The sequence below is a fragment of the Schistocerca gregaria genome, chromosome 8, assembly GCF_023897955.1.
Source record: "Schistocerca gregaria isolate iqSchGreg1 chromosome 8, iqSchGreg1.2, whole genome shotgun sequence".
Classification (NCBI taxonomy): Eukaryota; Metazoa; Arthropoda; class Insecta; order Orthoptera; family Acrididae; genus Schistocerca; species Schistocerca gregaria.
Genome location: NC_064927.1, coordinates 259,871,876 through 259,892,713, shown reverse-complemented (window position 1 = coordinate 259,892,713; position 20,838 = coordinate 259,871,876). Strand labels below are relative to the sequence as shown.

At 39.8% G+C, this 20,838-nt stretch overlaps 1 protein-coding gene across 1 annotated transcript in view; it reads left to right on the top strand.

The window, feature by feature from the left end:
- Positions 1 to 718: 718 nt before the first annotated feature.
- Positions 719 to 20,838, top strand: part of LOC126284971 (hydroxyproline dehydrogenase-like) — a 123,891-nt gene continuing 103,771 nt past the window's right edge. The window contains exon 1 of the mRNA XM_049984249.1: positions 719 to 777. The gene's annotated coding sequence lies outside the window, so the exon portion shown is untranslated. The remainder of the gene's footprint in view (positions 778 to 20,838) is intronic.

Below are 20,838 nucleotides of genomic sequence, written 5' to 3'. Positions count from 1 at the left end.
ATGGTTGTGACTATGAAACAAATTAAATAATGAGAAATATTCAGGCCACAGACCTAAATCACAAAGTGAATTTTTGAATAAGCCAGTTTCAGTTGGTTTTTATGTATTTGTTGTTGATATTATGATGAGATGCTACACTGTATTAAGGTCTGTATGTGACTGAATTGGATGGTTCAACTTGTAGATCTAGTGAAGTGCTTCTTCAAAGATCTACATTTTCTTACATAAACATTTCAGCACTACATGCCCTAAAATATTTGTGACTTCCAACATTGTTTGTAGTCATAAACCAAAGAAACTGTCTCATCAAAAACTAAAGTTAATGCACATTGAGTCTGTATGCCACCCCAGAGTTCAAAATAGTATGCTGTACAAGACAGTAACATCTTTACAAGACACTGACAACTGATGAAAGATGCTAAAAGTGTTCATACTAAAAGAACGAGTGTTTAGCAGGCCTGAGCAGTAGACAGATATATACCAAAGGACAATGAACTGCTAAGCTTTCGTGCAAAGTCCTCTTCCAAAGAAGTTACAAACAAATACCACATACACACACACACACACACACACACACACACACACACACACACACACACACACACACACACACACAAACACACACAAGAGACAGAGAGAGATTAATATGTAAGCTTCCACACAAGGTCCTTCTTAAGAGAACTAACAAACACTCATATGCACACAAGGCCTTCTTTGGGGAGATAATAATCAAACATGCACACCAAGCTGTCTGCTACTCAACATCGCTTCATTTCGGTGAGTAGTGGTCCATACTTATACAGATACATAATTTCATACGACACCATTTTAACAAGACTTCTGTAATTTAAATGAAAACCATCATTAGTCCCTATGACTGAGGTAATAAAACAAACATAAATTCATCTAATATATTGAAGGAAGACTCATCAAGTGACAACTGCTGACTGCTTCTTGCAGTCACACAGCGGAAGATAAATTGAAGCACTCAGAACTGATAACTCATATGCATACAATGTTTTAAATTCATATTTTCCTTTAATTTCAAATATAATTCCTGATTAGTTACAGGTATATAGAGATATATGTAATAATCACTAATAGATAACAGCAACCACATGCTATAATGGGGAAGGCCCTGACTGGAAAATAACACTGTAAATTGACCAGAACAAAACATTAATTCTAACAAGCTGTTGAAGAGTACTTAATAGCAATATCAGACAAATTACTACTTTTATTAAATCAAACAATGGAAAGTCCAGAATTATACTTACATATGGTAATTGCTCTATATTTCACTCCTTTGTTGACATATGGAAAATGGTTATCTAGTTTCCATAACATTTTGTTATGAACCATTACTCATAAAATGTGTTGTAGTGATGTCTTTGCATATATTTTAATCATCATACAAACATACACAGTTTAACATATTTGATCACAATTACCAATACAACTACTCAAACAACTGCTCAAATAGTCCCATGGAAATGTAAATAGCTTCTCAGCTAACACTAACTCAATGAAATACAAACTCTTCCTGTTTTCAATTTGTTGTTTGATTAAACAGATAGCAAAATACATTGTTCATTCATTCATTTACTGTGTTCTGTCAATCCTTTCAAGAAGGAGAACATCAGGGATATGGAATGAGTCAAGACAGCTTTCAAAATTTCAAAATAGCTGCTCCCCTCTCACTCATACTATAGAGCAGTCATTTGTCATTGGTGCAGACTGCAAGTGAATTTAATACCTTATTCAATATGGCACTATATCCAAACATTTTAATGATGTAGATGACAGATGATTTTCATAATTTCATTAGAAATTGTGCATTCAAATTTGAAAGGTTTAACAGATGTTTACTGTGTGTCTATCTGATGAACACCACATTTTCCATAGCACACTGTTCATTTTGGCAGCCCACTTTATCAGCCACAATGAGCAATAATACACTGAGTTTTGAGCTTGTTTCTATCAAATTGTTTTATGTGACTTTATAAAGGAGTGAAATACACTATCCACAAAAACATTATGACCACCATCCTACTACTGATATAAGCCCATCAGATGGCAGCAGCATCCAGTGAGGGATGTCTGCTAGTCAGACACATGCACAGTACATGAAGTATCAGTGAGTGTGCTGTCTGTATATAGAATGGAGAAATCACACTATCTTTCTGAATTTCACCGAGGGCAGACTGTGATGGCCCTGATGCTCATCATGAGCATTTCAGAAACAGCATGATTTGTCAGGTATTCAAGGAGTGCTGTGGTGAATGTCTTCAACACATGGGAAAACCAAGGTGAAATCATGTCCAGACATCATGGAGTTGGGCAGCCACTCATTACAGATGTCAGATGTCATAGGCTGGACACACTGGTAAAACAGAACAAGTGGCAAATTGTGATGAAACTAACATCAGACTTTAATTCTGGGCAGAGTTCAAGTATGCCTGAACACACAATGCAACAAACTCTCCTAATGTCGGGCCTCCGCACCTGACAACCCATGCATATAGCAATGTTAACACCACAACATCAGCAATTATGACTGAAATGGACACATGACCATTGGCACTGGATGTTGGTGCAGTGGCAGAGCATTGCATGGTTTGATGAATCTTGATACTTTTTTCATCATGTGGATGGGAGAGCATGACTCTGTCATCTTGCAGGGGAACAGCTCCTTGACACCTGTACTGCAGGACTGAGACAGGCTAGTGGTTGCTTCATTATGCTCTGGAGAACATTAATGTTGGCATCATTACAGCCAAGGAGTATCATACACTGGTTGCAGACCTTGTGCACCCTTCAAAAAGATCTTATTTCCTGACAGCAGTGGCATTTTTCAACAAAATAATATGCCATGCCACAAGGAGAAGAGTGTGCTAAAGTGGTTCAAGGAACCCAGTGATGAGTTCCAATTGATGTGCTGATCCACCAACTCACAGATCTTAATCTGACTGAACACATTTTGGAGGTGATTGCACACCTTCCTGGGATTTACAGGATTTAGGTGACTTGTGTATGAAGTTGTGGTGCCAAGTCCCTCCAGCGACCTACTAAGGTCTCATATCATGACATATTGCCACTGTTATTCGTGCCATAGGTGGACATACCAGCTATTATGCAGGTGATCATAGCATTCTGGCTGACTGGTGTATGTGCAAGAATGTCACTATTCAGTCATTGACAGATTCATATTTTCACCTTGTTAGCTGAATAGGTTCCTCGTCAAGCGCAACTGATCTAAATTATGTAATGTGCTCTGCAAATATGTGATTCTCTCTCTAGACAAATATACAGTAAAACAACCCCTTTTACACTTTCCAGCTGTCTGACTCAAAAAAAGTGTAAAATTCAGGAAAGTGTAAAATACAGGAAAGCATAGGAAACAACAAGCTGTAGATTTTGTGCCTAGTGATCTCTGTTTATGAAGACTGCCAACTGTAGCAATTTAATCAATATTGTGTTGCAAGTTTTATTTAATGTAATTTTATTGATTGTAAATAGTATGTCTCACATTAGAACATGAACATCTTTTTAATGTTGTTTCATGGAAGACTTTTGCTTCCATGCTTTATTTACACCATAGGACATGGTTGGAATGAAAAAGGAAACACATGTTTGTGTGAGTTAGCAATCAGCCAATGACTTCATGACAACCACAAAGGCAATGGATGAGTGCTGACACACACACACACACACACACACACACACACACACACACACACATTAAAAAGATATTCATGTTCTGATGTGAGGCTTATTACTGATGTTTGTAAAAAAAAACTACAGTAAATAAAACTTGAATCACAATATTTGTTAAAATAATAAAGTTGACAGGCTTCATAAACAGAGAACAATAGCCACAAAATCTACAGTCTGCTGCCAACAAGGAGGATGCTCAGTTTAGGGACATCATGATTGAAAAACATGGCAGAAATTGTCATCCTGTTACAGAGCATCTTGAGGAGAAATGTTTGTGTCTAACATCAGGACGTACCAATTGGCATATTTCATGTGGAAGTAACAACGATTCACGAAAGCTCATGATAGAGACAGCCATCTTCGAAAATTGTGTTTATTTGTATAAATGACTGAGAAATTAAATTATAGCTGTTGCAAATAACACAAGGAGCAAAAGGAAGGTTGTTACTAGAGTTGCTATCATCAGATCATGATTATCATTAAGGTAGGGATTCAGCACACTTTCCCACCCTTCCAAGCACTGCAAACCTATAATACAGGTGGCCATGACCTGACACACCAAAAATGACCATGCTAACGCTATATTACATGATCAATAATTTTGCATATAGTCTGCATTTTCTGCATTGCTTCAAGGCTGACTTTGAGCAGGAAATGTGGTGATACAGAAGAATGCTGAAGATTAGATGGGTAGATCACGTAACTAATGAGGAGGTATTGAATAGAATAGGGGAGAAGAGGAGTTTGTGGCACAACTTGACAATCAGAAGGGATCAGTTGGTAGGACATGGGCAACATGGGCAACATGGAGGGTAAAAATCGTAGAGGGAGACCAAGAGATGAATACATTCAGAAGGATGTAGGTTGCAGTAAGTACTGGGATATGAAGAAGCTTGCACAGGATAGGGTAGCATGGAGAGCTCCATCAAACTAGTCTCAGGACTGAAGGCCACAACAACAACAACAACGATGCATTTTTTGCATAAATCTGTGTGAAAATCAATGTCAAAGGCCGTGATAACACAAAGAAAAGTTAAAATGTTCTAATACAGAATTGTTAATGATGGGAAAGCATTGTACTGAGAAAATGGACTTCAGCTTGGAGCAATAAAAGTGAACATAATAAGCAGGAAAATGTAAAATGTGGGAATGTAATAACAAGATGTCACTGTACTTTTAGTTTCACAATTCCATAATGTGGAAGGAAGCAAGGAAGATTAGGGTTTAATGTCCATCCACATCGAGGTCATGATACACAGAGCACAAGACTGGAATGTTTCAAGGATGGATAAGAAACTCAGTCATGCCTTTTCAAAGGAATCATACCGACTTTTGCCTGGAGCAATTTAGGGATAGCATAAAAAATATAAATCTGGATGGCTGGAGATGGATGTAGGACTTGTCATAAAAACAAATATTTAGAGCATATTTACAAAAGATGAGATATGCTTAAGTTTCCTCCCCAGATTCTAACCAAAAAGGTCCTAAAGATGTGGAGTAAATAAAAAATACTTGAAACACATTTCCATTTTACTTGTACAGATTGCACTACTACACTGAAGAGTTTAGGTTGGATTTTAGGTAATACTCACATTAGTTGGTATTTTTACTAGTATATATCAGTCTGTTCTATTAAGAAACTAACCAGTGAGGTAAAAGAAGTTGGGCGCATCTAAATGTTTTTTAAATAGCTAAACTTTTATCATTGAAAATGTGCCTTCTTTAATTAATGTTATCTTTCTGAACCAAAGTTTCCCACCTGAATTTACTGCCAAGCTGAAATCCTAAGGATTAAACTCACACCACAAGGTAACATTATCAAGGAACACACATTTTCAATGATAAAAAGTTTAGCTACTCATAAAACATTTAGATGTGCCCAACTTATTTTACCCCACTGGTTAGTTTTTTAATCGAACAGATTGATATATACTAGTAAAAATATCAACTAATGTGAGTATTACCTAAAATCCAACCTAAATTCTTCAGTGCAGTGGTTCAATCTACAGAAGTAAAATGGAAAAATGTTTCAATTATTTTTTTTCCCTCCACATCTTTAAGACTTTTTTGGTTTGAATCTCTTCAGTTTGGGTGGCATCATATTTTAGACTTACACTGGGTGAACACGTCTTGCAAATTATTAGCTGTATATGGCATGTCTTCTCAAAGTTTAGTGACAAAGAATGGCCTAGAAACCATTTACACACATCAAAAAAAGTTTTACATCACCCCATTTCCCAGAACTCCTGAAGATGGACGTTGACTGTGGATATTGTATCACAGACACAGTCCCTTTGACTGTTCAGAGATGTCACTAAACAACCACGCATGAGCAGCGCCTATTAGATGGAGGGGGTCTGACAACCAATCAGTTCCAGTCATTCCACCAGGAAGGAGGTACAAGGCTCCTCTGTAGTTCAACCATGCCTAGACGGTCAATACTGCACTTCGATCATGTCCAAATTGTTATTTTGCGCCAGGAAGGGCTCTCAACAAGCGAAGTGTCCAGGTGTCTCGGAGTGAACCAAAGCGATGTTGTTCAGACATGGGGAAGACAGGAACTGTCGATGGCATGCCTCGCTCAGGCTGGCCAAGAGCTAATACTGCAGTGATGACTGTTGCTACGGATTATGGCTCGAAGGAACCCTGACAGCAATGCCACAATGTTGAATAACGCTTTTTGTGCAGCCACAGGATGTCGTGTTACAACTCAAACTGTGCGCAATAGGCTGCACGATGCACAACTTCACTCCTCATGTCCATGGCGAGGTCCATCTTTGCAACCATGACACCATGCAGTGCAGTACAGATAGGCCCAACAACAAGTCGAATGGACCGCTCAGGATTGGCATCACATTCTCTTCACCAATGAGTGTTACATATGCCTTCAACCAGACAATGGAGGCAACCCGGTCAAGCTGAACGCCTTAGACACACTACCCAGTGAGTGCAGCAAGATGGAGGTTCCCTGCTGTTTTGGGGTGGTATTATGTGGGGCTGACGTATGCCACTGGTGGTCATGGAAGGTGCCGTAGTGGCAGTACAATACACGAATGCCATCCTCTGACAGATAGTGCAACCATATCGGCAGCATATTGGTGAGGCTTTCGTCTTCATGGACAATTCGCACCCCCACGGTGCACATCTTGTGAATGACTTCCGTCAGGATAACAACATCGCTCAACTAGAGTAGCCAGCATGTTCTCCAGACATGAACCCTATTGAACATGCCTGGGACAGGCTAAAAAAGGCTGTTTATGGACAACATGACCCACCAACCACTCTGAGGGATCTACTCCGAAACGCTGTTGAGGAGTGGGACAATCTGGACCAACAGTGCCTTGATGAACTTGTGGATACAGGCATGCATCAATGCAAGAGGACATACTATTGGGTATTAGAGGTACTGGTGTGTACAGCAATCTGGACCACCATCTCTCAAGGTCTCGCTGTATAGTGGTACAACACGCAATAATGGTTTTCATGAGCAATAAAAGGGTGGAAATGATGTTTATGTTGATCCCTATTCCAATTTCCTGTACAGGTTCCGGATCTCTCGGAATGGAGGTGATGCAAAACTTTTTTGATGTGTGTATTATAAACCAAGAAAATTTGATTAACAGCTCTTTCTGAAACTGCACTCAATTTGCTGGTTTATCACAATGTTTATATACTCTGCTACCAAAACAAACTTAGCATCTGATAATTCTATTGATGTAAGATCATTATATTTCTGCTACCTACTAAGCAGAGAAACATGGGATGTAATGTTTCAGAAAAGAGATGTCAATAGAATGTTCATTAACTTCCATACAAAGTTTATTTCAACAAAGTCTTTCCAATTAAGCAGCATAGATTAAAACCATTTGGAAACAAAAGTTGGATTACAGCTGATATAAAAATCTCTAGTGCCGAGAGTTGTGTTGGCTACTGTGCAATTCAGCACCAACACAAATGAGGAAGGAGAGAAGTTGCAACAGCCAGTGGCAGGAATCCAAAATGATCTGTACATTAGACTTTCTAATTACTAGGACACTTTATTTCTAAAAGACAAGAAACATAATTAACTTCTTGTTATGAGGCTGCTTGAGGTGCATCTTGTGCCTTCTAAATGCAATTAGGTTTTTACACTACTACTACTCACAGAATGCAGGCTAAGTATCATGTTCCTATTACTCAGTACTGATGCTCTTGAAGTCTGTGACCGAACTTGGGACTAACCAGCAATGGGTTGACAGGGGGCACTGAACTCTGTCTTCCTGGAGATGTGGAACTGCCCACTTTTTCCAATGGTGTATGGGTCGGCACCTTCTTGATGCCATTTTGTGGCACTGTACTGGTAGGTGTTCACTCAGTGCTTCATGACTGCACAATACTCCCCCCCCCCCCCCCCCCCCCCAAATAATCACACTGTTATAATGTACGGAGCCATCTTATGACAACAGTAGAGAGGGGGGTGGCTGGAAGTTGGTTGGTGTGAGGAGCTGGAAGCTGCAACTGGAACTGACACCAAACACCCACCCAAGCTCCGACATCCATCCTGCAATCCGAAGGGAACATTGATCACAAAAGAACCCGAAAGGGTGCTCACCCTCTTCCTGAGCCTGTTTGATGAAAAACAGAGAGGGTGGTGATGACAACAGATGCTGCAGCAGCAAGGGTGATGGGTCCAGTTCCAAGTTCCATTGGTTCTGCAGGTGGTGCTGAGGCGGCACCTGTGGGCAGCCATACCAGCCACATGACCCCAATAGGATGTGAATATGGAGGCAGAAAGCCTGTGGAAGAATCTTGCAATTGACAAGCACAAATCTGATTCTGATGGCAGTGCAGCAACCCTTCAGGACCTTGAATTAAATACATGCAAGTGCCCAAATTTTGAAGAATCATTCCACTCTCCCAGCACCTGGTATGACAAAAAACTCTGAAATGGATAGGACCATATGTGCAAAGTGATACTTGCAGAGCATGCTACATGCTTTGCAGTGCGGTGGCGCTGGCCATGTAGAAGCTCCACTGGTGAGGTACCATTGCAGGGCTGGGAGCTGCTCATTGAGAGGAAGAGCAGCAGTGCTTGAGCCTGTGAGTAGGATGCATGTAGTTTGTTCATCCTTTGCTTGAATGCATGCACAAATCATTCAGTGTTTCTGTTGAACTGAGGATGAAATGGAAGAAGAAAATGCAAAGCCTGAATGATACTACTTGATACAGTCTAGTTCATTAGTTCATGGACATTGCAAATTGATATTTGCTAAAAGAGTGCACAATAATAAGCCAACGAGCATTCCAAAATGGACCAGCAAAGCCAATATGCACTTGCTGACAGAGCGATTGAGACTTTGGCCAAGATGAAAATGTTTGCGGTGAGACAGATAGATTCTCAGCACAAGCATGACACTGTGACCTCATCTGTTCAGTGTGAGCATCCGGCCAAGTACAGTGCCAATGCATTAACTGTTTTGTGCATACAATTCCCTAATGTCCTTGTTGGAGCAATCACAACATATCTTTTTGCAACACTTTAGGAATAAGCACTTGTGAACGTCCAGAGTCATTTTGCTTTAAAATCACACCATGCTGGATGGAAAGTCTATGCCAATGAGCAAAATATCAGCACACAAAAGAATTCTGAATGTTTTTCACTGAATGGGGGCAAGCAGTATCAATGTAGTGCAACTGAAGGTCCAGTTCAAAATCTGCTTCTGTGGCCTGCACAATTTTCCTATAGTGCAGTGGAAAAGTCTGTAGAATTTCAGTGTCTTGCACATAGATCAGACAACAAGATGTGGTAGTAGCACCAAATTCAGAATCAGGACAAACAGAAAGGTGAGATAGGGCATCAGAATTTGCATGCTTCAATATGGACTGGTAAAATTTTTTATACTGATACTGTGACAATAACAAAGTCCAATGTTGCAGCTTCTGAGCCATCCATGGTTGAACAGGTTTGGATGGATGAAACAGAGATTGAAGTGGCTTACAGTTCATCACTACGTAGAACTTCTGACAAAACAGATAATAGGAAACTTCCTTCTCAGTTTGGGAATAGTTACACTGAGTCATGGTCAATGTCTCGGAAGCAAAATCAGTCAACCTGCCCTGTAAACCAAATTGGTGTGAGAGCACAGTTCTGATTCTGTATTTAGAAGCATCCACTGCCAAAACCAGAGGCTTACATAGTAGGATTGATATAAAAATGGCACCCGTCACCCAACAAGGCATTTTTAAGTTTCTGGAATGCATCCTGACAGTCTTTGGCCCAGACAAAAGGCACATTCTTCCAGTGGACTAAGTACTGAATTTCAGTCCCAAAAGAAGGCACATTTGTCCAGGCAACACTTCAAGCCTGCTGCTGAAAACACTTGAAAAAGTGTACGAAGGTTATTAATATGTTCCTCCGGTTTATATTCTGACACTAAAATATCATCCAAGTAATTTCAATAGAATGAAACTTTTGCATAAACTGTTCTTGGTAGTTTTGGAATATGGCAGATGTGAAAGTGCTGCCAAAGAGTAAGCACAAAAATTTGAACCCTAAATCTGTGTTGACCACCAACACTTTCTGAGAGCAAAATCTGCAAATAGGCTACGTAAGTCAATTTTTGAAAAATAGTGGCCTACACCAAGCCTATCTATTAATTCCTCAGGGTGAGGCAGCCTGGATATGAGCAATAGCTCAACTGTCTTGCCATTCTTTAAGTTCACTTGCAATTTTGTCTCTAACTGCATGAGGGATGGGATGTGCCCAAAAAAACTTAGGTTGTGCATTGTCCTTCACTTCAACACGTGCCATAAAATTATTTGCTCTGCCAAGTCCTTCAGAAAATAAATCAGGAAATTCCACAATCAATTGTGTATTGAAAGCAGAAGCAGAAAGTACACTGTCCTGATTAGGGAGACCAAACAAATCAAAAGAATCTAACCCAAAAATATTTTCACAGCCCCATGAACACAAAATTGTAAAAGTCACTGTCCTGGTTTGAGACTGAAATCTGTCAGACAAACTATACGTACCAAGTACTGGAATGTTCAGACCATTATGTGCAGTAACTTGCGTGCAAGATTTTGTTAACTGTGGTGAGCCCATCTGTTCACAAGTGGCACAATAAAGCAATGAAATGGAAGTGCCAGTGTCCAACTGAAGCATCCGGCAATGATGAAGTTCACAAACAGTTTGTTAGACTGTCATTGCACAGTACTTAGTTGAGGTGAAGGCACATCCTGAATTTGGTAATTACTAGAAGGGTCACTCCAAAAGAAATGCACACTATTTTTGTAAAAATACAGTTTTCATTGTGCATGTGTGAAAGTTTTACAGTGTGTAGATACATCCTTCCTGCTTGTTTTCAAACTTAGTTCAACCTGTTCCCGTGAGTGGTGCCATCACAGCATGTCTTCAAGATGGCTGCTACACTTGACGTTCGTCAGAAGCAACGCGCTGTGACAGAATTCCTGTGCTGTGAAAACAAGACAGTGGGAAACATCCACAAAAGGTTGAAAAAGGTGTATGGAGATGCTGCTGTCAAACGCAGTACTGTTAGTTGGTGGGCAAGCAGGTTACGTGATGAAAGCAGGCACGGCCATATTGAGGATTGTCCTCGCAGCGGAAGGCCTTGTACTGCACACACTCCAGACAATGTGCAGAGAGTTAACGAATTGGTGACTGCTGACAGATGCATCACAGTGAACAAATTGTCACACTATGTTGGGATAGGAAGTGTTTGCAGAATACTGAAAGTGCTGGCATTAAAAAAGGTTTGTGCCAAGTGCTTTCCCAGGATGTTGACAGTGGCTCACAAAGAGACAAGAAAAATGGTATGCAGCAAACTTTTGGAACAGTACGAGAATGGTGGAGATGAATTTCTTGGAAGAATTGTGACTGTTGATGAAACACAGCTCCATCATTTTTCACCAGAAACGAAGAGGCAATCAATGGAGTGACATCATGCAAATTCACCCAAGAAAAAAAATTCAAAATCACACCTTCTGCTGGAAAAGTTATGGCTACGGTGTTTTTCGATTCCGAAGGACTCTTACTTGTGGACATCATGCCAAGTGGAACCACCATAAATTCTGATGCATATGTGATGACACTTCAAGCTCAACTGAGTCATGTTCAACCACATCAGCAAAAGCAGGATGTTTTGCTGTTGCACGACAATGCACAGCCACATGTCAATCAAAAAACCATGGAAGCGATCACAAAACTCAGATGGACAACACTGAAACACAGGCCTTACAGTCCTGGCCTGACTCCATGTGACTATCATCTCTTTGGGAAACTGAAAGACTCTCTTCATGGAACAAGGTTTGAAGATGATGACTCCCTTGTGCATGCTGCCAAACAGTGGCTCCCACAGGTTGGTTCAGAATTTTACCATGCGGGTATACAGGCGCTGGTTCCAAGATGGCATAAGGCAGTTGAGAGGGATGGAAATTATGTGGAGAAATGAAAAAATTGTTCCTAAAGGATGTATCTACACACTGTACAACTTTCAAACGAGTAGAATAAATGATGGATTTAAAAAAAAAATAGTGTGCATTGCTTTTGGAGTGACCCCGTAGTACGGCTAGTTGGTTTTGGAAAAATTATATTCACTGGGTGATGCTCTACGCTTACAAGTGTGATGTTCTTTTTCTGTTCCAAGCGCACAGACTGTACATGATCTGACTTTCCAGAAGCAAAGCAAGTTGCATTCTGAGAAGGGCAATTTTGTCGTTTATGCATGGGAAAGCTAAAGAGGCATCATTTCAAAGCAGCAGACAGATGCACTGACACTTGTTTACTCTATTCATGGCAGAGTGTCCTGTTTGCACACAGTGGTCAGCTGAAAGGCCATACCTGTTTGTCACTTGTGTTACACAACAAATGGGAGCTATCTCAAAGTTTTCCAAGGTACTGTCACAAGAGTCCCAATGTTCAATAATTCGTACAACTTGTTTCAAAGTAGGATCAGAATTTGTTAAGGAATCCTACTGTCTGGCACATTGTACACAATTACATCATGAATCATTGCATCACTATAGCACTGACCACAGCTGCAATGAAAACAACACCATCATGTCAAACCCTGAAGTTCAGTGACCCACTGATAGCATACCTGTTCTGGCTTTTCCTGCAATCAAAAGAACTTGTAATGAGCTGCAGCAACCTGAACCTGAACCTCATAATACTTAGTGAGAGCGGAAACCAAATCTTCAAAAACAAGCAACTCTGGCCTACTAGTCAGGAATAACTTCTGAGCAAGGCGGCAAACTTTTATGCCGGTCTGCAACGTGAAATAAAAAAATTTCATTTGATGTGCACAACGATGAACATTGAACTGAACGTACCACTCATTCCATTCTTTTTGTTGTTCATTAAAAGCTCAGAACAGTGGAATCCAAGGGGGTGGTGACGTGGATGTGAGTGGTTGTTGTAGTGGAGATGGTGCAGAAATGACTTGTGTATTAATGAGCTGCTGGACTTCTGTCATCAACTGTGACATTTGGTAGTTCTGAAACTGAGTAAACTGCATTAGATCAAAGCCTGCAACAATCTGAGGCACAGGTGCAGTTGGTCTAGGAGGTGAGTTGGGGGCCATTTTAATTAGAGGAGCATGACAACAAAATAATTAGCAAAGTAAAGATACAGAAAATGGAAGTATCATGGCTAGTCCACAAGAAAGAACACAATTAGTAACAATGCTCCTTTGAAAGAAAAGAGAGAAATATTAGTGACATGCTGTGATGGAGCAATAAAGAAGAAAGGCAGTGTTTGTTCTGGAATCTATGGCACCAGATATTGTGTCAGCTACTGTGGGAGTCAGCACTAACACAAACAAGGAAGGAGGGAGGTTGTGATAGCTGGTGGCAGAAATCCAAAATGATCTGTACATTAAGCTTTCTAATTAATAGGATACTTTATTTCTAAAATGAAAGAAACATAATTAACTTCTGATTATGAGGTGGCTTGAGGTGCATCTTGGGCCTTCTACATCCAATTACATTTGTACGCTACTACTATCCGCAAAATGCAGGTTGAGTATCACCTCACTATTACTCACTACTGACGCTCTCGAAGTCTGTGACCGAACTTGGGCCCAACCAGCTATGGGCGGCTGGTTAAGTCAGCATTGACAGGGGCTGCTGAACTCTGTCTTGCTGGAGATGTGGTGTTATTTCCATGGGTGCATGGGTCAACGCCTTCTTGATGCCACTTCATGGCGCTGTACTGGCCTGTGTGTAGTTGATGCTTTATGACAGCACAAAAGAAAAGATTTCTGCATTCCTATCAAAACAGAGTTCTGCTTAATTAGAGACGCAAAATATGAGGGCATGCTGAAAAATAATGCCTCTGAATTTTTTGTGTGAAAGCTCTTAACACTAGAACTGGTTGACATGGTCTAACTTATAAGGACCAACCGTCATTTTGATGGGTGCAATATCTCTCTTTCTTAAAATAGTAAACAAATTTGGATATATAGAAATTTTTTCATCTTATTTATATGGTTTATCAGTAAATAGTTTTACTTTTTACTGAAGAATTATATGGTAAACTGAACATTTTGTATCTAATAATTACTCCAAATACATATGATAACAAAATATGTAATGGATCACTTCCCCTAGCAAAAATACGTATCAAAATAAAATTTTGAATAGCACAATATATAATACAGAAAACATTTATGACCCTAATTTCATGCATTCAAAGCCACCTGCTGCACCACAACACCTTACACATGTGTATTCAGTGTTGCCTAAGCACAGTCCACTAAAATACTTGTTGCACTTCATACATAAGAGCTTGCTTCTATTCTTCTCTATATATCCTGCAATTTTAAAAGCCTTGTGAATGTTGCTACATTGCAATACTGTATTAGGAAGTGTGTTAAGTATCCTTGTGGCCTTATATGCTGAAGCTAACTCTTCTGCCAACTTGTATATAAACTGATGTCTGCTTATTTTTCCACCTGTTGCTTCCTTATGGAGAACCCCTGCATTAATAGCTGCAGAGTCCAATACATCCAATACACAGCACAAAAAAGTATGGCCATTTGGTCGATGATTTCAGTACCGTGCTTGTTGTTACTGTCGTACACCCTTGATTCCGGCAGCTTTTTCGGATGTCATTCGTTAATAGAAACTATGTCATGCCTTGAATTCAAAAGAAGCACATTTTTGTTCTTTTTTCCCCTAATAGCATGTTGGAGTCATTACACCTGACTATAACTATAGTTATGTGCATAGGTGCGACAGCAGATTTTGCCAATTGAGAGATTTCCCTTCTAGATTTCCTCACTGTGCCTAAAATGCTTCTACTCAAGCATTTCAAAGTTCCTACAAGACATTTGGTTCTGAAAAATTATCACATGTAATATTCCTTCCTGTGGAAACAAAGGTCTGTATAAAACATATTACAACATGGTCTGCAAGAGGAAAACCTCTGGGGTACTGCTCATCTTTGCTTAGCTTAGGAAAACCATTCGCCAGATTCCTGGAATTTATATCAACTGCAAGCCCAAAGTATATTCCAAATTTGTCTGATTTATTGCCAGTATACTGAATGAAAGAGCATCTACCCTTACATGGAAACAGTTGCTCATACATAGTGATATTTTCAGACGGAATGAAACACTGCAAGGAACTGACAATGAAAGGATTCCACACAGGATAGCAGGTGCAAAGCAATATGTTCTTAGTCTTTGGAAATGTATGTTCTTTTCATCAAATCACATAAACTACAAAATTCCAGTGGATTTTTTTTCCCTGCTCGTTGAGTTCTGGAAAAATATTGGGTCCCCACAAATTTGACCATAATAATTTCAAAGGAAAGTTTTTTGCTCCATATATCCCTCATAAATACATAAATGACTCTTTTTTTTTGCATGATCAGTCTTCTGATTGGTTTGATGTCACCCACCACAAATTCCTCTCCTGTTCTAACCTCTTCATCTCAGAGTAGCACTTGCAACCTACGTCCTCAATTATTTGCTGAATGTATTCCAATATCTGTCTTCCTCTAGAGTTTTTGCCCTCTACAGCTCCCTCTAGTACCATGGAAGTCATTCCCTCATCCTTTCCTCTCCAATTCTGCACAGAACCTCCTCATTCCTTACCTAATCAGTCCACCTAATTTACAACATTTGTCTGGAGCACCAAATCTCAAATGGTTCAATTCCCTTCTGTTCCGATTTTCCCACAGTTTCACTACCATACAATGCTGTACTCCAGGCGAACATTCTCAGAAATTTCTTCCTCAAATTAAGGTTGATATTTAATATTAGTAGACTTCTCTTCGCCAGGAAAGCCCTTTTTGCCATTGCTAGTCTGCTTTTGATATCCTGCTTTCTTCATCTGTCATTGGTTATTTTACCCCCTAGGAAGCAGTATTCCTTAACTTCATCTACTTCATGACCATCAATCCTGATGTTAAGTTTCTCCCTCTTCTCATTTCTACTACTTCTCATTACCTTCATCTTTCTTCATTTTACACTCAATCCATACTCTGTGCTCATTAGACTGTCATTCCATTCAGCAGATCAAGTAATTCTTCTTCACTTTTACTCAGGATAGCAATGTCATCAGTGAATTGTATCACTGGTATCCTTTCATCTTGCATTTGAATTCCACTCCTGAACTTTTCTTTTTATTTCCATCATTGCTTCCTTGATGTATAGATTGATCACTAGGGGCAAGAGGCTACATCCTTGTCTTACACCCTTTTCAATACAAGCACTTCGTTCTTGGTCATCCACTCTTATTATTCCATCTTGGCTGTTGTACATACTCTACATGACCCGTCTCTCTCTATAGCTTAACACTACTTTTTCTCAGAGTTTCGAACATCTTGCACCATTTTACACTGTCAAATGCTTTTTCCAGGTTGACAAATCCTATGAACATGTCTTGCTTCCATTATTAATCATGAAATCAGAATTGCCTCTCTTGTGCCTTTACCTTTCCTAACACTAAACCGATCATCACCTAGCGCACCCTCAATTTTCTTTTCCATTCTTCTGTTTATTATTCTTGTAAACAACTTGGATGCATGAGCTGTTAAGCTGATTATGCAGTAATTCTCACACTTGTCACCTCTTGCCATGTTTGGAATTGTATGGATGATCCTTTTCCGAAAGTCAGATGGTATGTCACCAGATTCATACATTCTACACACCAATATGAATAGTCATTTTGTTGACACTTCTGCAAATGATTTTAGAAATTCTGATAGAATGTTATCTATCCTTTCTACCTTATTTGATCTTAAGTCCTCCAAAGCTCTTTTATATTCTAATACTGGATCCCCTATCTCTTCTAAATCAACTCCTCTTTCTTATTCTATCACATCAGACAAATCCTCCCCCTCATAGAGGCTTTCAATGTATTCTTCCCACCTATCCACTCTCTCCTCTGTATTTAACAGTGGAATTCCCATTGAACTCTTAATGTTATCACTTTTGCTTTTAATATCACTGAAGGTTGTTATGACTTTCCTGTATATAGAATCTGTCATTCCGACAATAATTTCTTTTTCAGTGTCTTCACATTTTTCCTGCATCCATTTCATCTTAGCTTCCCTGGAAGTATTTCTTCTGTTACTCATGGTTTCTTTGCAATTACCTTCTTTGTATCTATGTTTCCTCTCCCAGCTTCTGTAATGGCCCTTTTTAAAGATGTCCATTCCTCTTAAACTATACTGCCTGCTGAGCTATTCCTTATTGCTGTACCTATAGCCTTAGAGAACTTCAAACATATCTCGTCATTCCTTAGTACTTCTGTACCCCACTCCCTTGTGTATTTATTCTTCCCGACTAATGTCTTAAACTTCAGCCTACTCTTCATCACTACTATATTTTGATCTGAATCTATGTCTACTCCTGGGTACACCTTACAATCCAGTATCTTATTTCGGAATCTCTGTCTGACAATGATGTAATCTAATTGAAATCTTCCCATATCACCTGGCTTTTTCCAAGAATACTTCCTCCTCTTGTGATTCTTCAACAGAGTATTCGCTACTACTAGCTGAAACTTGTTACAGAACTCAATTAGTCTTTCTCCTCTCTCATTCCTTGTTCCAAGCCTATACCCTCCTGTAACCTTGTCTTCCATTCCTTCCCCTACAACTGCATTCCAGTCTTCCATGACTATTAGATTTTTATATCCCTTTACATATTCTATTACCCTTTCAATATCCTCATACATAGATGACATAGTGCAACCTATTGCATCTTGGCCAATGATCCAACCATCATCAACATGCAGTTCTCAACATGCTCTGCCATCCGTAAACTTATATATGTTTTGAAGCAAGCTATCATCAATTAGTAACCTATAAGCACTGTAATACATACCCTCTGCGACAGACCTTTTCACATAGCCTTTAGATGCCAGTGCTACATTCAAGGTGTTCTGCTGTGGCCACCTTCCAAAAACAGTTTGTGTAGGTGTAATAGTCCATGTTGTTCCATCGTTAGCTGTACTGCTACTTCCAATGGAACGATTTCCTTTCACCTAAGTATTTTCTTTCCCTCTGCCATGAATGTCTTTAATACTGTTAGTAGCTGGGGGTAAGGATACACTGTTGTCTCACGTACATAAAAATATATAATATCGTGTTGGTGCATAAGCTTGCAGCATTTTTCCTTGAGTTTACTAAACACAACAGATACCCATAACAGAGATTTCAGAATGAATTTATTTTATTTCTGCCAATGATCACAAAACTTTTGGTCCTTAGGCTACTGGTTTTGGCCAGCTGTATTATTGTAGGATGTGTTATAAAAAAATCTGAAGATGGTCATTGCTCACCAAAATTGGTAGTCTGAGGACAAAAAATTTTCTGATCATTGATGGAAATAAAAGAAATTTACTACGCACTTCTTGGATCACTGATTTAATGGCTCTGAGCACTATGGGACTTAACATCTATGGTCATCAGTCCCCTAGAACTTAGAACTACTTAAATCTAACTAACCTAAGGACATCAAACACAACACCCAGTCATCACGAGGCAGAGAAAATCCCTGACCTCGCTGGCAATCAAACCCGGGAACCTGGGCGCGGGACCGAGAACGCTACCACACGACCATGAGCTGCGGACACACTGATTTAATCTGCGATCATGTCAAAATTTGTTAAACAGAGACTTTAATCATCAATAATAGATTCTCCTTCACTATTTACTTGGTGTAACTTTTTGGTTATATGACTTTAGAAATCACATGGTTTTGAAGGTAAGAACTCATCAAGTCACACTCAGAGTGCATTTTCACCTTGAAATGAAGTTTTCTGAAGGTTTTTTGCTGGAGAGAGAAGGAGAAAATCTGAGGAGGTAAGATCAGGTGAATAAGGTGGGTGGGGAATGACTTCCCAACCCAACTCCTGTACAGTGTTTTCTGTCAGTCTAGCAGAAAGCAGATGGGCATTGTATTGCACAGCTTTTCTGGTCATTGTTCTTGGACTGTGTCTGCAAGAGTTCTCAGTTGTTGACAGTAAATGTCAGCAGTGACAGCTACATTTCAGGGAAGCAATTTAGAGAACACTTCATCATCACTGTTCCATCATCTTTTGTGGCTGGGCACAGGTTTCTGTATAGGGAGTTGCTGCCTTGTTTGGGCTCAACCATTCCTTTCTTTTCCTTATGTTAGCATAAAGACAGTAATGATAAAGGATAGCAATGGTCTCATGAACATGAGACAATTGATGATGAGCAAGCAGAGATGCAAATGTCACCACCCACTGATTTTTGTGATTTTGGCTTAGAGCATGCCAAACCCATACACCTAATTATTGGACCTTCCCCTCAGCATGCAAATGTTGCATGATTGTGGAATAATCACAGTTTATCACATTTACCAATTCTTCAGTATACTGATGTGGATCATTGTGGATTAATGCACTTAAATGATCTTCATCAAATCCCCGAGGTCTTCCTAAAACTGGGGAGTCACCAATGTCAAAATGATCCTCCTTAAAATGAGAAAACCATTTTGTTGCCATGCTCTCTCAAATGGCACTATCCTCATACACAGTCAAAAGTTTCTGCCTGCCTCCACTGCTATCATCCCTCTACTGAGCACAAACAGAAGAATATGTCAGAAATGTTCTGATTTCCCCCACTTGGCACTCTATTTCCTAGTGCCCAAAGTTCCACTCACCACCTCCAAATGACAATATGTAAACTCATATAGCAACAGTGAACCACAAATGAAAAAAATGACAATGGTTGAAAAACTGAGAAAGCTGCTGGGTTCGGTTAAGGATGACCTTGGACTGAGGAAATGTAGTGTGTACAAGATTCTTTGTCAGTGTGGGGCAGCATATATAGGCCAGACATGCCACACAGCACAAGAACACTGCGATGAACATCAGCATCATACATGCCTTCGTCAACCAGAAAAGTTGGCAATTGCAGAACACTGCCTGAATACAGGACATTGTATGATTTATGAAAAGATGGAAGTTTTATCCCCAGCATCATCTTTCTGGGGCTGAGTCATTAAGGAAGCAATACGTATCTGCACAGCCGATAATCTCATCAACAAGGATACGGGATTTCAACTGAGCACAGCCTGGGATCCTGCATTGGCTCCTATTAAATCACGATGCAAAAATCAAGATTCTTCGATAAGAGGCCCATCATAACACTGGCCTAGTATGGCCATTGGTGAGTAATATCTGGCTGCACTGTTGACAAATGCAGCGTACAGCGCATGTGCAGAATAGCCACTCTGTGATTTTCAGCAGAAGGAGTTTGAATAGGGCAAATCACTGTGCATGCGCATTCTTTGGGCGCGTGTTCTAAAAATGGGGTGTCGGTGTGCAGATACCACCAGTCATACCTAGTCACGAGCAAGGTTGAGCCACCTGAAGGTGTCAGACAGTTGCTCTGAGAAAATTTTGTGGAATTTGCACAACGTGATCTGGTGGCAAACTTGTGAAGACTATTTACAGCTTTACATTTACACTAAACATCACAGTTCATGGCAGTATTCTCTCCCAGTAATCCATAAGATACAACAGTTTGCTTAGTTCAGCAATTAATTAAAGTCACCTCTTTCTCAACAATTACTCGTTCCAATGACAATCATAGTTCAGTCAAAATATTCATTAACTTGAGTTACAGAAAACATCGAT